The sequence below is a fragment of the Podarcis cretensis genome (assembly GCF_951804945.1).
Source record: "Podarcis cretensis genome assembly, chromosome: 5".
Classification (NCBI taxonomy): Eukaryota; Metazoa; Chordata; class Lepidosauria; order Squamata; family Lacertidae; genus Podarcis; species Podarcis cretensis.
The window spans coordinates 80,501,885-80,523,843 of record NC_137174.1 but is presented as its reverse complement, the minus strand read 5'-3'; the positions used below and the strand labels follow the sequence as shown (position 1 = coordinate 80,523,843).

The 21,959-nt window shown below is 44.5% G+C and overlaps 1 protein-coding gene across 2 annotated transcripts in view; it reads right to left on the bottom strand.

Annotated features, from left to right (window-relative positions):
• Positions 1-21,959, bottom strand: part of KCNAB1 (potassium voltage-gated channel subfamily A regulatory beta subunit 1) — a 184,805-nt gene that overhangs the window by 119,291 nt on the left and 43,555 nt on the right. The gene's annotated exons all lie outside the window — the stretch shown is intronic.

The window sequence follows — 21,959 nt, the reverse complement described above, 5'->3', positions numbered from 1 at the left end:
TGACCCAGAAAGCTGTTAGTGGGCAAACACCAGCTCCCTCGGCCTGAAAGCGAGATGAGCGCCACAACGCCATAGTCGCCTTTGACTGGACTTAACCCAGGCCCGTCTTACCCATTGAGGCTAGTGGCACGGGGTGCCAAGTTCTGGAGGGCACCATGTGAGAGTCTGGGGAACACCGAATGAGCGCGCTGAGTGAACGAGGGTATTCCGTTCCAACCAAGCGTCAGCTCGGTTTTTTCCTTTTTAGCCTGCAGGCGCCAAATTCTGTGGGGCGCCAGAAGGCTAAAAGGGAAAAAACCGAGCCACTGCTCAGCCTCCTCCAGTCCTAGAAAAAGGTCAACTCTGGTAAAGGGGGGGGGGGAGCCGGAGGGATCTTTGCACCACAGCACTGGATATGCTTAAGACAGCCCTGACTTAACCATCCAAGGGTCTTTTACCTTTACCTTTACCCAGTGGCGTAGCGTGGGGGGTGCAGGGGGGCCGGCCGCACCGGGCGCAACATCTGGGGGTTAGGGTTAGGGGGCACAAATCCACAAGGGGGCGCAAATCCATGGGTTAGGGGGCGCAAATTACTTGCCTTGCCCCGGGTGCTGACAACGCATGATACGTCACTGCCTTTACCTAGAACATGGGGATGCGGGTGGCGCTGTGGGTTAAACCACAGAGCTTAGGACTTGCCGATCAGAAGGTCGGCAGTTCGAATTCCTGTGATGGGGTGAGCTCCCGTTGCTCGGTCCCTGATCCTGCCCACCTAGCAGTTCAAAAACACCTCAAAGTGCAAGTAGATAAATAGGTATTGCTCCGGCGGGAAGGTAAATGGCATTTCCGTGCGCTGCTCTGGTTCGCCAGAAGCGGCTTAGTCATGCTGGCCACATGACCCGGAAGCTCTACGCCGGCTCCCTCGGCCAATAAAGTGAGATGAGCACCACAACCCCACAGTCAGCCACGACTGGACCTAATGGTCAGGGGTCCCTTTACCTTTACCTTACCTAGAACATAAACACCATAGCCAGTAGCCATTGACACTACGCTGCAGATTAAATTTAGTGATGATCCCTGGATCTGGAAAAGTTTGGAGGCTTACTTGCTACGTGCTTTTTGATACTTAGGAGTACAGTGATTTTTTTCTTCAGAGATCCCTATATATCATCCAAGCATGAGATGAAGAGCCCTGCTGTATCAGTCCAAAGGTCCGCCCAATCTCGATTTGCATTTTTGGCAGTCTTCTCAGGAACGTAACTAAAATGTAGAGGAGGTGACATAAATGAGCCGGGACGAACAGCAGACAGGAGCTGGGATGAAGAATGGCTCTGCTTATCTGTCAGTTCCCTCTGCAATATTTTATGTCAGCCCAAGAATCGGGACTGTGGTGATCCTGGATGGAATATTGGATCTCGGTCCTATTGGAATACCAAATGATACTGTGCAGTGAGAGCTGCAAAGTTTTAGCTCCTTGTAGAGTGAGTATAGATAGGGGGAAGATGGAGCTCCAGCTCTGTCAATTGATAGGTTTATCATTTGGCCAATGACCAGCAAATGGTGATAAACAGAGAAGCCATTTCTCCTTTCTGCCTTCAGCGATTTGCTTTCTCCAGGAAAGAAAAAACTCAACATTGCTTTCCATAGATGTTATATCAGAGGTCACCAACCTTTTTGAGCCTGTGGGCATGTTTGAAAGTTGAGAAACTATTGCAGATACCATGCACACACCATGGTCAAGTATACACCACAGCCTATGATACTGGCAACCGTTTCTTTTAAGCCTGATTGAAGGGGAAGGGGACCCCATGAGATATTACAACTAGGGTTGCATATCTATACCCATTTTCTTGAGAGTAAGCCCAGCTGATTTCTACAGGACATGGTTCCATGGAGATCTGCATAGGATTGTGCTAAAAGTAACGACTTAGCTTGATTGCATATATATATATATATATATATATATATATATATATACACACACACACACACACAAATCTGTACCTTTATATCTAAATGTGATTGGCAAAATAGAGTAAGCTCATGGTGGTCATTTTGGTAATCTGCCAAATAGATGGCTCTCCTACTGGTGCTAAGTCCCATCAAGTTGATGGGCCTAGGAACCTTCAGGGGGAAATATCAGTCCAAGGTTGTGTGTCTAGGGATACGGGAGAGATTTGATTTAGTTCACATTTAAAGGTTAAAAACTACTCAATGCACACTTTCTGAAACAATCTAAGAACTGAAACACAGTGATTCTTCAAAAATTCTCTGAATTTTGAGGTGCAATTCTCTAGCCAAGTAACATGTACAAAAATGCAAAGGAGAAACTGTGCCTAAAAATGCATATATTAGTTAAAATAACACACAAAATTTTACTTTTAAGGAAAACTGGCTTGCAAAACATGTATATTAGGGGAAACTGCGTACAAAAAATTGCATATTTGCACTAAAATGCTGATGAATTTTCATGATGACTTTTTCTTTTTAAAATCACAAACTGATGTGGAAACTTGGAGAATGGAATTTGTCCAATTCTCTCTTCAGCTATCACTTCCTCCTGTGAAGGCAACATAATTTAACTATGCACTGAGTGAAGAAGTCATTTCTTTTTATCTTCCTCGAATCGTCCAACATTCAGCTTCATTGAATGTCTGAGAACTCTAGTGTAATGAGAGAGGGAGGAAAACTTTTCTTTGGCCAATTTCTTCACATGCCACAACATTGGTCTGACATGTGTTTTGTGGATGGGGTGAGGTAAAGAAGAGGCTGGGACAGAAACTGTGACACAAGGATGGATACATGCAAATGGCAGAATGGTTATTTAAACCCGGGTCTCCTCTTCCTTCAGTCTCTATGAATTTCTGGCTCCTGCTCACCATTCTTCTGATACTGTATATTGGTCACTTTAGGGCCAAGTAGGAATTTTTGACCTGCCTGTGCCACTTACTCCATGAACAGATTTTTCACCTACTCAGTACAGTAGTCCTGGTGCAGGCATGTCCAAGGGCCGTTTTAGGGGCCTAATCCGGCCTGCCGGTCAATTAAATCTGCCCCCGTGGCAGTATATGTCATGGAGTATGTTATGTACTGAGCCAGCATCCTCAGAACATGAGCCAGAACCCAAACCCCTGACCAGGGAACACCCCAGGCCGCAATGCACATGTAGGCGGCCAGTGTACCTAGAGGACTATGAATGCAACCTCCCGGGCAGGACTGGAACTTAGAGGGGAGGGGTGTTATGTACTGAGTTGAATAGGATCCAAAATGCAGCAGTCTGATTGGTCCTAGAACAATAGGATCCAGAAAGCAGCAGTCTGATTAGTCCGTAGAAGCCACCCAATCAAGCTTCAGGTAGAAGTGAATCCACAACCTGATTGGCGTACAGTGTTGGAAAACAAGCCTTTCTCGGGAGAAGCTGGCAACTCTCCCAGGCTCCCGGCTTGGTCTCCAGCGACCTTCCTGGCTGCAATCCCCGCAGGTTCCAGGCTAGGTCTTGATAGGCGACGCTTCCCAGCGTGGGAAGTGCACACCCACTCCCTCCTGCTTCCCTAGCAGGGAAAGGAGATAGCCAGAAACGTCTATTTACATCCTTTATTTCTGACTTTGCAGCACTACAGAAAACATGTCCGATCACTTCAAACTTCAGCAAACAAGTGAGAAAGACTTCCTGTACATACGCAAGAGGAAGGTCTCATATTACACACTGAGCAAATTCCGGTGAACTGCCCTGTGAACTGACTGTAACATTGTTTCCCACAGTCAGCCCCATCATGTGATGTAAACAAGCTGGCTGTCTGCAGCTGCGATGATCTCATATTGTAACATACAGGAGCATCCCGGAATTAGCCAATCACGTGGGGCCCATTGTGTAAATAATGTATATAAAGAAGACACTTTGGGGGAACTTGCATTCCTCACTACTATGAGCTGAATAAAGAGCATGAAATCTTGACTCCGAGATTGAGTCTTGACTCCGAGTATATTTCAGGGTAAAATCCTAAAAGAAGTTCAATATATAAAAGCTTAAAAACTTAGGTTGACCCTCACGCATATTCACTTCATCAAATCCGGCCCTCTTTGAAAAAAGTTTGGGCACCCCTGCCCTGGTGCAAAGAGGGACAGTTGGTGTCAACTGACCACATTTGCAGAAAGGTTAACAGGTAGGGGATGAATTTAGGGCCATCATCCTTAGGGACCTTTGAGGGTAATAGACACATTTTGAGGCTTGCCACTCAGGGCTGTGAGGCTGTGGCCAGGAGTGTCTCTGGGGCTGGAGTTGTGCTGTACGTCTCTGCTCACCTGAAAGGGCTGGAACGTAGGGAGTAAGGGAGATTATATTTGCAAATTAATGAAATGTAGACCTAGTTCTACCCATTTACATGCATCTTGCCCCTATTGTTTTTCACCTCTCTCCCTGAATATGATTCTGTGGTCTTTCTACAAGAAGCAGGCATTGCCTCCAGGCTGGTTCAGATCAAGGTGTGTAGCTTCTTAAGCAAAAACCTTGCCATTTCCACCTTCTCTGCAATGGGAATTCTGATGAAGGAATACAAACCCTGCCATAATATCTACAAAGGAGCTTAGTTCTCAGTGCTGCTTTTGTATCCACACCTAGTTTCCAAGAGGGGCCTCTTGTAGGTGCAGCAGGACAACCTTGAAAAACGGCTATCCATGAAAGATTTGTCAGATCATTAGATCTTTAGTGGCAGATTTGCTGTTTAGCTTGGTTGCTGAGGCAACTGCATTTTCTATTTTTGTGCAGGTATTAGAACTGGTAGCAGCAGCAGCAGCAGCAGCAACAATGTAGAACTAGTCGCTACCATCATTTGCAGGCTCCTGATTCATACCGTTTGACCTTTTGTGTTTCTTCAATGCAGATGCAGAACTTCCTCGGCTCATAAGCATTCTGCAGATTCATCCCTGAAGATTTTCAATGTGTTTTGTTGTAAGGATTCGAAAAGCCAGGGATGACATTGCGTTATATAACATAAACACATAGGACTTACACAAATGCAGACAAACACCCACACCACACAGAAATGCAATGAGACAGCTGAATATTCGCCTGGGTTCTTTTGCAGGAAATGCAGCATTATTGCACAACCGAAGGAGCAGGAGGATAATCTATCTGAAAGGATTTTAGGGAACACAGATTTTGTGGTTGCTGAAAACTGTCACAAAGGAGGTGTGCAAGCAGGCTGTTAGAAAGAGGAGCAAAATCACGTTCCGTGGGCAAACACTGCTGGCTTCATAGGTGCCAACTCCATGGGGCCCTGGGTGCCTGAGCACCCACACAATTCCCCATGAAAGGGCTGTTGTTGTTGTTTAGTCGTTTAGTTGTGTCCAACTCTTCGTGACCCCATGGACCAGAGCACGCCAGGCACTCCAGTCTTCCACTGCCTCCCGCAGTTTGGTCAAACTCATGCTGGTAGCTTCAAGAACACTATCCAACCATCTCGTCCTCTGTCATCTCCTTCTCCTTGTGCCCTCCATCTTTCCCAACATCAGGGTCTTTTCCAGGGAGTCTTCTCTTCTCATGAGGTGGCCAAAGTATTGGAGCCTCAGCTTCAGGATCTGTCCTTCCAGTGAGTACTCAGGGCTGATTTCCTCCTGAATGAATAGGTTTGATCTTCTTGCAGTCATAGAATCATAGAATCATAGAGTTGGAAGAGACCACAAGGGCCATCGAGTCCAACCCCCCGCCAAGCAGGAAACACCATCAGAGCACTCCTGACATATGGTTGTCAAGCCTCTGCTTAAAGACCTCCAAAGAAGGAGACTCCACCACACTCCTTGGCAGCAAATTCCACTGTCGAACAGCTCTTACTGTCAGGAAGTTCTTCCTAATGTTTAGGTGGAATCTTCTTTCTTGTAGTTTGGTTCCATTGCTCCGTGTCCGCTTCTCTGGAGCAGCAGAAAACAACCTTTCTCCCTCCTCTATGTGACATCCTTTTATATATTTGAACATGGCTATCATATCACCCCTTAACCTCCTCTTCTCCAGGCTAAACATGCCCAGCTCCCTTAGCCGTTCCTCATAAGGCATCGTTTCCAGGCCTTTGACCATTTTGGTTGCCCTCCTCTGGACACGTTCCAGTTTGTCAGTGTCCTTCTTGAACTGTGGTGCCCAGAACTGGACACAGTACTCCAGGTGAGGTCTGACCAGAGCAGAATACAGTGGCACTATTACTTCCCTTGATCTAGATGCTATACTCCTATTGATGCAGCCCAGAATTGCATTGGCTTTTTTAGCTGCCGCGTCACACTGTTGGCTCACGTCAAGTTTGTGGTCAACCAAGACTCCTAGATCCTTTTCACATGTACTGCTCTCAAGCCAGGTGTCACCCATCTTGTATTTGTGCCTCTCATTTTTTTTGCCCAAGTGCAATATTTTACATTTCTCCCTGTTAAAATTCATCTTGTTTGTTTTGGCCCAGTTCTCTAATCTGTTAAGGTCGTTTTGAAGTGTGATCCTGTCCTCTGGGGTGTTAGCCACCCCTCCCAGTTTGGTGTCATCTGCAAATTTGATCAGGATGCCCTTGAGTCCATCATCCAAGTCGTTGATAAAGATGTTGAATAAGACCGGGCCCAAGACAGAACCCTGTGGCACCCCACTAGTCACTCTTCTCCAGGATGAAGAGGAACCATTGATGAGCACCCTTTGGGTTCGGTCAGTCAGCCAGTTACAAATCCACTGAGTGGTAGCATAGTCAAGACCGCATTTTACCAGCTTCTTTACAAGAATATCATGGGGCACCTTGTCAAATGCCTTGCTGAAATCAAGGTAGGCTACATCCACTGCGTTCCCTTCATCTACCAGGCTTGTAATTCTGTCAAAAAACGAGATCAGGTTAGTCTGACATGACTTATTTTCCATGGGAGTCTCAAGAGTCTCCTCCAGCACCATAATTCAAAAGCATCAATTCTTCGGTGATCAGCCTTCTTTATGGTCCAGCTCTCACTTCCAATTTGTGGGTGTCCAAAGGGCTGGACACCCACAAATTTCGGCGCCAGGGCAATGCACTCTGCATGGCACCCACAGCCCCAAGCACCCATGGTTGAAGTCAGGGCCGGATTTAGGTTTGATGAGGCCCTAAGCTACTGAAGGTAATGGGTCCAGCTGTCCTTTGTCAACAACAAATTGTCACTGTTTTTTTGTGTTGAATATATGCTATATGGTAATTTATGGACCTAATAGGTATCTAAAGCCATTTGCACATAACAAAAGGCTAGCAGGCGGGCCACATTTACAATGTAGGAGCCTACGCAACACAAAACATTGTTGCTGTATGTAGGTGTTATTTTATTTGGTGTTTATTTTGGAAATGTACATCCAGTTTTTCCCCCTTTAAATTTTTTGGGGGCCCCCAAGAGAGTGGGAACCTAAGCTATAGCTTGTTTAGCTTATACGTAAATCTGGCACTGGTTAAAGGGCCAAGCTTACATGCCTGTGAAGGAAAGTTTTGCTTCTGCACGTCACCCTAGCCTTTAATCTATTGGTGATTAATGCTTATATGCAACCTTTGCTTTGTACTTGTGTTAACCAATCAGCAACAAGCACATATGTGGCAATGCTGTAATATTCAATAAAAGAGACTCCCCGAGACATGCTCAGGTGATGCCTCCCATATGACACCCACCACTCGTCTGCCATTCATTTCAACCCAACATGCCTGGCTGACTTGTTAGTCAGAAATACTGTGAGAATTTTTTTGAAATATGGGTCAAGAAGCTGAGCAGATGTGATCACTGACATTCTTGGGTAAGGTGAGAGAAATGAGGAAAGTCAAGTGACTGGAGGTGGCAGGCATTAAGAGCAGTGAACAGGATTGTTCCACAGGGTTGTTTTGAGGGGGGGGGAATGGGCAGAGGGGAAACTATGTAAGCGACACTGAGTTCCTGAGAGGAAAGATGGGATATAAATATAATACTAAATAAAACAAAATAAAAATAAATTGACAAAGCAGTTAAAATTTACAAAAGTGTTTAACCCCCCCCAAATATACATAAAATAAAATCAGATAAAATCAGTATTGGAAACTGAATTGTAAGTCTAAATTACATGTCTTTGAATCATTACCTCAAACTACATTGTGAATTCATGGCAGAACAGCCATTAAACAGCTTCCCCACAAATCCAGTTTCAGGAAACTAGCATGTTTTAATGACCCTCACATCACCGAGGCGCTTGATTTTGCACATCTGCTTTTTTCACCATTTGGAGCAAGAATATGTTTAGTTTTAAAGCAATGCTTCCCAGCCAAAAGCCGCCTCTGTTTTTTGGGGGGTGGGGTGGAATAAAAAAGCATGCAAATAATTATCAATCTTTAGAGTGTAATGATTGGCTCTGTCACTTTAATACAAAAGAAATCTGTGAAATATTCTATAAAACTGACACATCACAGCAGGATACATGCATATTTAAAATATGCCTTTCAAGAAAGAAGTCAAAATCAAGTTGTTTTCTGTTCCCATGGCAGCAAACTAGACATCTGTACCACCATCAGATTCATGGATGAGGCATGTTGCAGCCTGATCCTAAGGATTTCAGGGGAACTGAATACAACGGAAGCCTTAACTGCTATGAATCTGTTCCCTACAGATGTTGTGGGACATGATGGCTGGGGAGAGTTGAAATCCTCCAACAACTGGAGAGGTACAGGTTTATCAACAACTGTATTGTATTTTGCTTTGAACTAATATCCCATCGTGAGACTATGTAATTAAGCTCCTTTGACAGATGCACTGCAAAAGCCTAACCAGTGGGAAATCTTTCAGCTCAAGATATTCTGAACACTGCTAAGTGCTACAGGTTATGTTACATGTATACAGCTGCTGGGCACCAGAGCCTTGAATGAAATTTGAAAGTTGCTAGGAGTTTCTAAAAGAGGAAGAGAATCTTTTTGCCTATTTAAGATAAGTAAAATAGCTCTCAATGTCTCCTTTGCCTTCCTTTCAAAAACCCCTCATCATATAAACTCTTGTTATAAGAGGGATTCAAGCAAGGAGAGATACATTACCATGTGTTCCACCCTGTACCCAGCTGGGTTGTCAACAGCAAAGACTTTTATTTGCTGGAGTGATGAGCACTGCACAGATGCCTATAATCTGCTCAGGCAAAAGAAAAAGAAGCTCATATCCAAAGATTCACTTCTACATTACCTTGAAACACTTCATGCGCCTGATGAAGTGGGCTGGCTGTAGTCCACAAAAGCTTCTGGTACATTAAATTTGTTAGTTTTTAAAGCGGCTGCAAGATTCATGGTTTCTGAAATCACATCACAAGTGGGATCTACAACAGAATGATGCCATGGGGAGTGTTCCCTGTTCAGGGGTTTAGCCACTCCACTCCCTCATCTTTTGTCCCCCTGTGGCCACTGAGCATGCACAGATGTTATTGGACTGTTCACTCTACCCTTAATTCTGCACCACCCCGAAGATTATTTTTTTAAAAATAAATAAATAAATTCTGCAACCTTGAGAAACCTATTTGGCTGATACGTCTCCTGTTGTTTGTGGGGTGTGTGTGTGTGTGTCATTTTTTTACTACATAAAACAGGGGTAGCCAATGTGAGGCTCTCCAAATGCTGTTGGACTCCAACTGCCATCAACTCCAGTCAGCATAGTCAACGGTCAACGGTGATGGGGAGTTGTATTGCAAAACAACTGGAGGGCACCATGTTGTGGACAAAAGCAATAACACAGCCTGAACATTGGAAATAGCAAGAGCCGCAGAATTCTAGGGATGCAATCCCATGTGTGGGCATAGTGCAATTCTCTGCGCATCTCTTTATGTTAGTCTCTGTGGTTAGAGATGTTAGTCTCTATGGTGTTTGCTAGGGCTTTTTCCCAGGTAAGTGTGCATAAAAACTGAGCTCAGCTGGGCTTACTTCCAAGCAAACACACATAAGAGCTGAATGTGTGGTGAGCAAGGATCTAAAAACCACCACCTACACAAATTGCAGATCTGATAGCTTTTCCATTTTCCAAAAATGTATTTCATGTGCCCTTTGTTGTTGTTTGGACTCATTATATTATTTGAATTTGTTTGCTTTTCCCAGGTCGATGCAGATTAGAAAGTTGCATTTGGGAAGCAAACAAGCATTGCATTTTCAATCTTTGAGTCATGATTCATTTGGCATATTACAAAGCTCCCGAAGAGAGCAAATGCATTTTTTAAATATTTATTTTTATTACAGGTCTCTCCTGCCCTGCTGCTCAAAGGAGTCCAGGGCCGCAAAGAAAGAAAGCAGCAAAAAAACCCACACCATTAAAAAACAAATGGAAACATGTTAACTATTTAAAATCATCAAGAACCTCTAAAACATTTTGAAGCTGCCCCATAATCTCACAGCTAATAACTTTAAAATTGCCAGGAGTGGCATATTTCAGCCATCAAATGTCTGGATAAAGAGAAGTCCCTGCTGAATGTTAATACTGAGGGAGGGAGACACACCTCACTCATTCCACGAATTGGGAACAGCCACTGGGAAAGCCCTGTTGTGGGTCAGTGCCAACTGGGCAGCACCAAGGGGAGCCACCATCAACGTGGCCTTGGCTGATGATCACATGGCTTAAGGTGATTGATAGGTCTTATTGTGCATTGCGGGGAGACTGGCATAAAAAGGTGCCTGAGAACTTTTTCTATGTCTGGCCCTGCAACAACATGTAGGGCAATCTAGCACTGATAAGGGATGTTTGAGGTGTCAATGAAGCAGCTGGCCGCAATGGAATCACTAAAAGGATGGCATCATTAGGGGAGAGATGATAGATCTTGGGTGTCAAGCTAGAGAAGGAAGATATCTTTTATAGGAGAAAAGACATAGAAGACTTTGAACAGCCACTCCTAATTGCTGAATGTCTGACAGGCGATTTACATTTACACAATGACTATCACTTCATCATTTGAAACTTCCATCATATGTCTAATGTATTTGTCTGAGCTTTCGCATTAATTACAACATGAGCTGGATGTATAAATCTAACATTAATTGTTTAAAACAGTTTGCCTGGTTCCTCCTCCTCCTCCTGCCATCATTTATGGGTTTTGCAGGTATATCAGTTTTAAAAAAATAGATGTGATCAGATGTCAATCAGTTAATTTGTCCTGATTTTTTAAAATAATTTTCCACAACTGGGACTAAACAAATTGGTGTAACTGGAATACTAAATATCATCACGTGGTTATCAACTAAAAGCAATCAGATAAAACTATTACCCTAAATCAAAGACTATTTAATATCTTGTCAAAGGGGGTCTACCAATGCTTTCAATGTATCTTCTGGAGAACTTACAGCTCAGTGGTGGAGCATCTGCTTACATGAGAAGGTTCCAGGTTCAATCTCTGACATTTCCAGGTAGTGTTGGTAAAAACTCCCTGTCTGAAATTCTGGAGAGCCTCTGCCAGTCAGTGTAGACAATATTAAGAACATATGAAGAGTGTTGTGTTGGCCCTATATAGTCCAACATTCTGTTCTCACTGTGGCAACCTAGAGGCCTATACGAAACCTACTACGCTCAAGAGCACTCTGCCCTCCTGAGCTTTCAAGCAACTGGTACTTAGGAGCACCTGCCTCTTACTGTAGAGGCAAACCATAGCCCTTCACCTAACTCTTATCCTGCATGAATTTGTCAAACCCTCTTTTAAAGCCACCCAAGCTAGTGGCCTCTTGTGGGAGCAAACAAACTCTATAGTTTATGCGCTCTTTGAAGGAATACTTTATTTTATCCGCCTGGAATCTTCCACTATTTAGCTCCATTGGATGCCCACAAATTCTGGTGTTACAGGAGAAAGAGGGGGAAAATGTTTCTCTATCCACTTTCTGGATAGTTGTATAAATTTCTGTTATGTTACCTTTTACTCTCCTTTTCTCTAAACTAAAGAGTCCCAAATGCTATAACCTTTCTTCGTAGTGGAGTTGCTCCATCCCTTTGATAATTTTGACGTCCCTTTCCTGAACCTTTTCCAACTCTACGTTATACTTTTTTGAGCTGATTCAGTACTAGGCAGCTTCCTGTGTTGTGTCCCACATGAGTTCTTTGGCAGCTTGACAGGAATTCCTCAGGGAGATGAAGAGCTGAAAGACAGCTCACTCACTACTACTGATCTTCCGCAACACTAGCCACAAGAGGGTTGGCGGTTTGAATCCCCGTGACAGAGTGACCTCCTGTTGCTTTGTTCCAGCTCCTGCCAACCTAGCAGTTCAAAGGCACACTAGTGCAAGTAGATAAATAGGTACCGCTGCAGTGGGAAGGTAAACAACATTTCTTTGTGCTCTGGTTTCCGTCATGGTGTTCTGTTGTGCCAGAAGCGGTTTAATCATGCTGGCCACATGACCCGGAAAGCTGTCTGTGTACAAACGCCAGCTCCCTTGGCCTGAAAGTGAGATGAGCGCCGCAGTGGCAGAGGAACCCTCTCTGGCACCCGGGGCGGGGCAGCCCATACAGAGTACGCATGTGCGGCATCCCGTACGGACTGCACATGTGTGGCATTCCACACATGCACACTCCATATGGAATGCCACACATGCACAGTTTGTACGGGATGCCACTCGCACATGGTGGCCGTATGGGCTGCACGGCGTCCATACAGGCTGCGTGAGAGGCATACCATACAGAGTGTGCATGTGAGGCAGCCCTATGGCATGCAAGTGGCAGTCCATATAGACTGTGCATGTGAGGCGACCGTATGGGCTGCTGTTTGCACGGCGACCGTACAGGCTGCCGCACAAGTGGCATCCTGTATGGACTGCCGTGTGAGAGGCAGCCTGTACGGACACCACACGAGCAGTGCCCATACGGACTGCACGCGCCCTCGGCCGCTCTACAGCTGGGGAGAGGCAGGGGCCATCTTGTCAACCCCCTCCCCCAGAGTGGCACCCAGGGCAGCCCACCCCCTCCGCCCCCCACTTCGTATGCCCCTGGAGTGCCGCAACCCCATAGTCACCTTTGACTGGACTTAACCACACAGGGGTCCTTTTACCTGCCTGTTGTGGGCAGTGCTATTTTTCTAGAAAAGGAAGTGCCAGAACTTACCATGAACTTGTTCTCTTAACTGCAATGGGGCCCACCTGAGAGGTGACAGAACTGAGTTCTGGCGAGTTCTGGCTGGGAAAAAAAGCCCTGGTCATGGGTATAGGAAGATCACAGGAAGTTGTCTTATATGAGTGCTGAGCCAGTTCCTACACCAATCAGCAGCAGATGTCCAGGGAGACTTTTCCAGCCCTACCTGGAGATACTGGTGATTTAACCAGGGACCTTTCGCATGGGACCAGGTGGGCACACTGGGATGCTGCCCCAGAAAAAAGGGTGTAGACACCCAAAGGTTCCATGTCTGATATGGATACTGTTCCCTGAAGGTTGAACGTTTGAAAACACTACATGAGATCGTTGTGTATCAGCCACCAGCACTAACAACCATTAAAATGCTGCCAAATATTGTTAAATATCAGATGCCGGATATCAAATATTGAAAATGAGTTCCCACTGCATGTCACACACAGGCATCAAGGAATTGGCAAATACCCTGAAAATATCACATTTGTAATGGAGAATTTTGAGAGCAAATTCATTTCATCTCTCCCTCAGCCCTGCCAGGTGCTTCTGAAAGGCTGGAGAGAAGGCAAGACCTTCCATATTTGCCCCAGTCATAGAATCATAGAGCTGCAGAGTTGGAAGGGACCCCAAGGGTCATCTAGCAGTGCAATGCAGGAATCTTTTGCCCAACATGGGGCACAAACCCATGACTCTGAGATTGAGAATCTCAGGCTGTAGTGACTGAGCTGACCCTGCCAGGTTATGCTGCTGAGAGCCTGGAGGGAAGGCAAGAATCTTGTATATTTGGTCCAGTGCCCAGGCATCACCTTGTAGTAGCATATTTGGCCAAAACATGGAAGGCAGAAGAGGAGATGATGGAATTTGCAATAGTCACCCAACAGTTAAGGCCAGCAAGCAGTGAAAAAAAGAACATCTTAGTCACTTAGAGCACCAATGAAATTGAAGTAGGCAAAAATGTCATTACAGAGATTGGAATCTGGCCAGGCCATTGCCATTTACACCTTTGCTGACACTAAAGGAGTGCCCAGGGGAGCAGTCAATACTGCAAGTAGTCAGACGGGTCTCTCTTTTGCATCTCATTTGGAAGGTGACAGCAGAGCATCCTTCTCTTTCCTTTTTCTGTTTACTATGCAGAAGCATTGCTTTCCTTGCTTGGCTCTTCATTGTGATTCTAATTAATATAGAACCAGCCTCACTGGGTTTTAGCAGGGGTGTTGTTAGCAGTGGTTGGTGGGGTGTGGGTGCACGCTTAGCTCTGGGTCCCTTGCACCATGCTTTGGGTCTCTTGGCCTGCTTTTTTTAAAAATGCAGTCTTTCCATCCCTTTCACTAGAGTTCCTCCCCATCTACGTATGTTAATTCCTAGGCTCAGCCACAGTGGTGGAGGTTTTGGTAATTGCTAGACCAGCCTATTGCACTGTGCTTTATGTGCATAAACCTGGGGCTGCCATGTGTCTGGGATTTCCTAGACATACTGTATCTGGGCTTGGTATGTTGGAAATAGCGTCCGGGCTGAATTTCTGAAAATTGGTAGAAGTGTTGGGTTTTTTGGCGAATTTCCTTAGAAATAGTTCAAAAACTCCTCAAAAAGCTCAACAACTTTTGTGTCCAGAATTTCACTTTTTGAAAGATGGCAACCCCATCTACCCTTAAAGCTGGTTCAGAAATTGCAACTAGCAGAGAGTTCTGTGGCTTGCCATACCAGTATGGAAAGTTCTGCACTGGCTGCTAGTATATTACCAGGCTAAATTAAGGATATGGCATTTGGTGTAGAAAGCCCTCAACAGTCTAGGACCAGGTTGCCCAAAGGGCTGTCTTGTCCTTTATACATGAGAATCATTTGGAAGAGTTCTCCTTCTCGTTTCACATTTATCTCATGTTCACTTAATTTCTAGGTGAACCAAGACTTTAAGTGAAGTGGCACCAGTACCTATTGAAACCAGGCAGGTTCTGATATTTTGTTGCTGGTTGTAAATGTTTTTGCTTTGGCAAGTATTTTTTTTGAGAATCAATTTGATTCCATGTTGGTTATTTGTTCTGCATTTTAATGATTTTATAACTCTGGCAGACCAACTCTGTGTTACAAAGATGTTTGCAGATGGGACCTGAAGGCTGGCAACCTGGCAACCCCACCATATGGGACTCAGATCGTGCATCCACAGCAGTGACCAGTGAAGGAATGACTGCTGGGAGGAGCACAGAGAGAAGATAACACCATGGTGCATCTGCAGCAGCACAACCAGATTCCTTCATCTGCCCCAGCTGCAGCAAAACATGTCTCTCCTGTATCAGTCTCTATAGCCACAGCAGGCACTGCAACCTTCCAACAGTTTTACTTCACCCCCAAAAGGGTGCTGCTCCATTATCTCCTGAGACAGACTGTGATGGTCTGGGATTCAGATTCGGATGCTGAACCTGAAGAATCCCAGCCTGCACAGGATTCCCTGCCTCCAGAACCAGCTGAGCCGGGGCTGGGGCTTGAGCCTGAAGGGTCCTCACCTGTGCTGGATCCTCAGGTGCAGGCACCAGCTGAGTCTGCTCTGGCTCCTGAGGGGATAGAGGACCCATTGCCTGCAGGTGCTCCACTCTCAGTCCCGGCAGAGGAAGCTGAGGTTGCCTCTGGGTCCGGTAACCCTCCAGCCTCTCCTGAGCTGGAGAGGCTCAGGGCAGAGAGGCGGAGGGAACTAAGTTCCCGCAGGGGGGAGTGCTCACCTCCAGGCCAAGAGAGGCGAGTCACCTGAGGATCGGGGCCACCCTGTGCCTCAGGCAGATAAAAGCCAGCCAGCCCCAGTCCCAAGTTGCGGGAGCAACTTCGTTGGTTGACAGTTCCTGCCTGAACCCTGTCCTGCTATCCTACCGAAGCTCCTGACCTCACCCGACTACCTGCCCTGCATCCAGCTTCAACTTTTATGGACTGCCTCCATACTGCACCTTCGACCTCGGATTGGACTCGGACCTCGCCTCCTGGTTAGCCCATGGGACCAGCACACAGATGGATGCCAACAACAACCAACAATTTTATGATGCTTTAACGTTTTCATCATACACCATCATGCTACTGTTTATGATCTGTTGGCTTATATTCTTAAAAAGAAATAATAGCAAGAACATTTCCCAAGGTGAAAGGCTCTAATATCACAGTTTTGTCTTTTGGATACTGATGTTGCTTTTTTTATTAAGAAAAATAGCACCATCTGTTCGAGTGTTTGCCTGCTTTCCACACACTCAGCTTGCATATTTGTAAATAAAAGATGATTGGAACTGATTCTGTAGGAAGTTGCTTCCACCACTCAAAGAAATAGGAAGTGTGATAGAACTTCCACCTTTAGTATAAACAGCAGCTTCTACCATAGTTTAACAAGGGCCTTTTCAGTGGTGGCACCCCAGTTTGTGATGCTCTCTGCCCCTGGAGAAGTAGGTCTGTTCCCTACAATGACCATTTTTAGATGTTGACTGGAGACACAATTGTGCACCTGACCTTTGGCGACATAAGCAACTGGTCTGGTTGTGTTAAACTAGGTTTTTAATCTTCAGATATGTATTCTTAAAATATTTTGATTACTTATGATTACTTCTGGTTATTATTCATTACAGTTGTATACAACCCTTCATCTGTAGTTCTCAGGGCAGTTGACACAAAACACATAATAAAAACACGAACAGCCAATAACCACCCCCTCCCCCACTTTAGAAATTGTGTTTGTATTACAAGGCTTCCTTGTAGGTGTGCCGCTCAAAGCCAGATGCTCGTATATCTCCAGGGAAAACAAGCCTGGCTTCATAGTGAACCCTTGGGTTTCAGTTGTATTTGTTTATGATGCAATGTGACAAAAGGACTTGGAGGTATTTAGCTTCATTAACACATAGGCAGGATAGCCCACCAATCCACAGCTGCCTGCAAAAACCAGCTAAGGCGTAATACTTGACTGTGCTGTATCTATAAAAGCTACATGTAGAGAAGCATTGTGTGCAGGTGCTTTGAAGGCAAGCTATATTCACTAACACGAGCAGATCAGGTGAAGGCAAAAGGACAACCCCAAATGAAATATGTCCAAGCCAAGGTGGTGGTGTAATTGGCCATTTCTCATACTAGCAGTGAATCCTGTTCATTTTGTCTGAAGACACAAGGCATCCACCCAAACCAGTCTGCAAGTCAGAATTGTTCAAAGGGTTGCAGAGCAACTGAAGCACCAAATTTTCTACCCAGAAGTTCAAAATGTTGTAATTCAGACCCAGTTTGAATTTAGTTGCACCACACTAAAGACAACAACTTCTACGTTTACTTAATATTGAGGTCCTATTCCCTGCTAACTTGAAGCCCAGGCATCCTGTCTCTGCTGTCTATGGTTTCACCAGATATTGCAAGAGGGAGAGCTAGAAACGTTTTTGAAAAGAAAATAGCACTAGAGGTCAAATACTAAATTTGTGCGCAGCACTTCCACAATGTTTTATTGCACCTTTAATGTCACTTTGATTTCATCCCCACTTCTAAAACTCATACATGCACTGTATGACTGCAAAACAGAATCCATTCACCGGCTGGAACTATAGATATTGACTAAGAGCTGTGAGCACATTGAAGCAGTGATGGACTGCTCTAACATTTTCTGTACCCTGCCACCATTGTTCCACGATCCATTATGAAGTGCACTGCACAGTAATGGTTTTACGGAACAGAATAAAGAATAAAACACTCTAAGCTGAGGTTACACTTGAGAGACTTCTTCAACAGTAGTCCTAATTTTTTTTAAGTCACAATAGCTCACAGATGGTTCTTATGCCAAGTTATCTGAACTGCTTCTTTGGTTCCTTCTGGGTCTGCCCACAGCTTGCTAGCAATTGTCTCTATCTTATGATTCCCATACAATGAACTAAAGTGAGACTGGAGCAGATGCTGTACATGAGGTCATGCTCTGTGCTACCACCTCTGGCATGAACATACGATGCAGCGATTTCCCAGATGCTCTTGGCTGCACAGAATAGGACAAGGAAGCCCTGGATACAAGCAGTTTTCGGCTGATGAAATCAACAGGGAGTAGCACAAAAAAGAGAGAATTTCTTCTCCCAGTGCCCAACAGTCAAGGAACCTGGGCAGAAGGGAACTGTCGAAAGATACTTGAGAAGCCCCACAATCTCTGAAATATTTTTGCCAAAACAGTATTTCCCCAGGTAATAACAGTCATTAACAAGGAGAAAACCCTGAGCCTGGTTTGCTGCTGATTCTTTTTATGTCCTGCTCATCTGGAGACCAAGGCTGCGTACACACTATACCTAAAAAGCACGCACGCACATGCCCCCAAGAATTCTGGGCACCGTAATTTGCTATGGGTGGCTAGAAATTGTAAATTAAAATACTCAGAATTCTTGGAAAGGGGAAAATGTACTTCAAATGTACTTCATACTTGTATGGCGTTTATGCAGCCCAAGTCCTTTCATGAAAAGTTGATGAGAGTTAGGTTATGTTTCGCCTGGAGAACAGACAAGATATAGCTGTCTTCAAATGTAGAAGGTGGAGCAACTTTGTCCTCCGTCACTCCAGAGGGTTTTAACTCAAACCAATAGTTTCAAAGGACAAAAAAGCAGACCTCAGCTAAACATTAGGAGGAACTTCCTGAAGGCATGATCTCCTTGACAATGGAGAAGGCTGTCTTGGAACCTGATGGACTTGCTTTCATTTGAGGTTCATAAGCAGAGACTGGATGGCGATTTATGGGGGAAATTCAGTGAAAGCTGGATTTTTCATGAGTCTCAATGTCCCCAGAACTTTGAAGGGATGAGATTCTGAAACCTGTACTTCTATAATCAAGACCCACCCTTGTAAAAATGAGGGTTCAGGACTGTTTCAGCCTAAATGTCACATTGTCTCCCTTCTGTGGAGCATATCCACTTCTGGGCAGGGCCAGAGGCAGTGGCATAGCATGGAGAACAAAGGGGTGGTTGCCCTGGCTGCAAAATTGTTAGGGCCACAAAATTCCAGCACTTGGTGCTGCTTCAATACAGCTGTGTGCTTTTGTCGCTAGGATCCATTGAAAATGGCTTCTCCAGGCGAACCAGGAAGTGACCTATCTAGACAACGGAATGACTCTTCTTTTCTTATCTCTGCAGCTGCAATCTCCAGTGTGATGTGCAGTTGAATGCACATGCGTACTCCATCCATTTCCCTCCCTCTGCCCCAGGCACTGGCAACCCATGCTATGTCACTGGCCAGAGGCAAAAGTGGCTGAAGCAACCAATGGGACTCCCATATTTATATACAGCAGGCTACATTCCAGCCATGAAAAAGTCAGAGAATTCTACACACACACTTTTGTTCATCCAGGCAAGCAAGAGGCATTATCACAGTTCAATGACACATTCTAGCCAGGCAAAAGTGCTCAAGGAGGGCACAGGCTAGTATGGGGTTTGGCCTGGGAGGGAACATTGCCTGAAGAGAATCTCAAGGGCCAAACAGAATGACATGGAGGGCCAGGTTTGGTCGCTGGGCCTGAAGAACTCCACCCCCAACATAACCGTAGTCAAGGGGAGCAAGCAGGAGAGAGAGGCAGTTTATTATGTGTTTACTGTCGTATGTCAGTATGGGGAAACTGGACTAGGGTTTTCATGTCATGTTTCATTCAGAATTTCATCCTTCTCAAGAACATTTCAGAAAGGCCCACTAGGCCTCTGGCTGTGGCGATGTGGATAAAAATACAAGCACATGCTTACACCGTGTGCATTTCAAACAGATCAAATATTCAGATCAAACCTTGCATAACAGATCAAACCTCGCATAAAGCAATGCTAATGTTCTTTTTTAAATAAGGAAATAATCACAGACTCCAAAATAACTAGATTATATTAATTGCTTCCTTTTTCTTTATCTGCCCCCCCCTCGCTCTCCCTCTGTTGATATTCTCTCTTTTTGCAGGTTTGGTGAAAAAGAAATACTTTCATGCCTTACATACAGTCCAGCTCTGGCCTCATGTTTTGCTTATGTCTATCTATATTATCAGATATTGAAGGTAACCAACGGGGACTGGGAAGAGAGAAGTTACAAGACTTTGTACAGCCAGCTATCAGAGTTACAAATGCCCTGGAGAAGAGATGCTGTTTCTAACATATTCTCAGGATAAGATACATCTACCCATCTCATGTTATCCCTCAAGCAGTTGTTCTCCCCCTGCATATATCAAACCACACAACGAGGCCGGCTAGTGGAGAAACCAGCAATCCTCAAGCCAGCAGAGTTTCAAATTATTTTCCTTTCCCACTCAGTATTCATCAGTTGAAAATCAGCAAATTTCATGAAATGTCCACATGCCCTCAGTGGCAACAGGAACAATCTGGTTTTGAATCTTCTGGGATTTCTTTTACTCAAATTTAGATGCTTTGGTGTGTTTTGATAATGGTGTTTTACTGGTATTTAATAGACTGTAGAATTAGAGATTTAAAAAGTATTAAGCAGCACAGAAATGCTTTTAAATTAAAAAAAAATTCAAAGCTTACTTCAGTACCTTAAAATGGACGATAGACAAATGAATTATAGGACTGCATTTGGAAATTTGTATCATTTCTGTGAAAAGGTTAGCAAATCAGCCTCTCGTTGGGCATTTAAATAGCTAAAGGGTTTCTTTAAGAATGAAAAAATCTCATGTGATTATATTTTTTTACTGTGCAGATGGATTTGTTTTCACACTCAGATGAACTGAGATCTAATATTTACCATTGCAGTTGCTTGTTTAGAGTTCCCTTTCCACTCTTCCTTTCATTTTATCCTCCAGACCTCACATTTCCACATATCTTTATGCGCAGTTCAACTGCTAAGAGCGTGTCCAAAACATTTTAGAAGTAACACGGACAGTGCCTTGGGGCTACAAATAGATGCTGGTTGAAAGATTAGCTTATCTTTCAAGCTTGTTATCTGATTTTTCACCTTCCTTCAGGAGCAGTTGAAATTTCTTTCTGTTCTCTAGTCTATATTGATATGAAAAAGTATAAACATACTAGAGGAGAATCTGTCATCAGTAATGGGGCTCAGGGCTGCTGGTGAATTTTGTTCCTGTTGAAGGGAGTCCATAGCACAGAGTTATCCACTAAGCACAAAATTTATGAAATGGGATATTCACTGGGAATGCTGTATTGAAGGCAATTAAAGTGAGGACACACACACACACAGAGAGAGAGAGAGAGAGGGAGAGAGAGAGAGAGAGAGAGAGAGAGAGAGAGAGAGAAGGCTGCTTTCAAAAAACCATAGGAGATAGAGCCTTTTTTCTCCCAGCAAAGCATTTCAACAAAAAACCTTTTCAAAGATTTGCAGCACCTATTAGGACAGCGTTACAGGATATGGACTTTTTCTGGGCCACCGAATTAACGAACCATAATATGAATAGATTTAGAAGGACTGAAAATATTTTCACTGGCTTGTCAGGTTGCTGCCATCTCACACGGAGTGGAATCTGAGACTCCTGCAGGCTTTAATGCTCCTTTCGACAAGGTAACATGTGGTGTTATTGGAGAAGGCACTGTGTGCTGAACTGATTTGTTTTTGAGTTCAATCTGGCCGTGGCCAAGCTGTGAGCTCATTTGCCTCCGTGGGCAGGGCCTGTTGCTAGACAGGTCCCTTCCAAATCTACAATTCTATAATTCTAAACTTTGGATCACATGCCATTTTGTTCTTCCTCAATTTGGCACCATATGCCAAAGCCTCTTGACAACGTACAATAAAAATGATTAAGTACATCCCATGTCATTGGTGCCAATGTGAAATCAATAAAACAAAGACACAGCAAGGAGGACAAAGGGATGGAAACCAAAGAATCCTTAGCCCAGAAATGGAAGCAAGAAGAAATTCCGACGAAAGAAGAATGGCAAACAAAATTAATGGACTATGCAGAATTGGACAAAATGACAGGAAGGATTCGAAACCTGCGGGACCAGAGATTT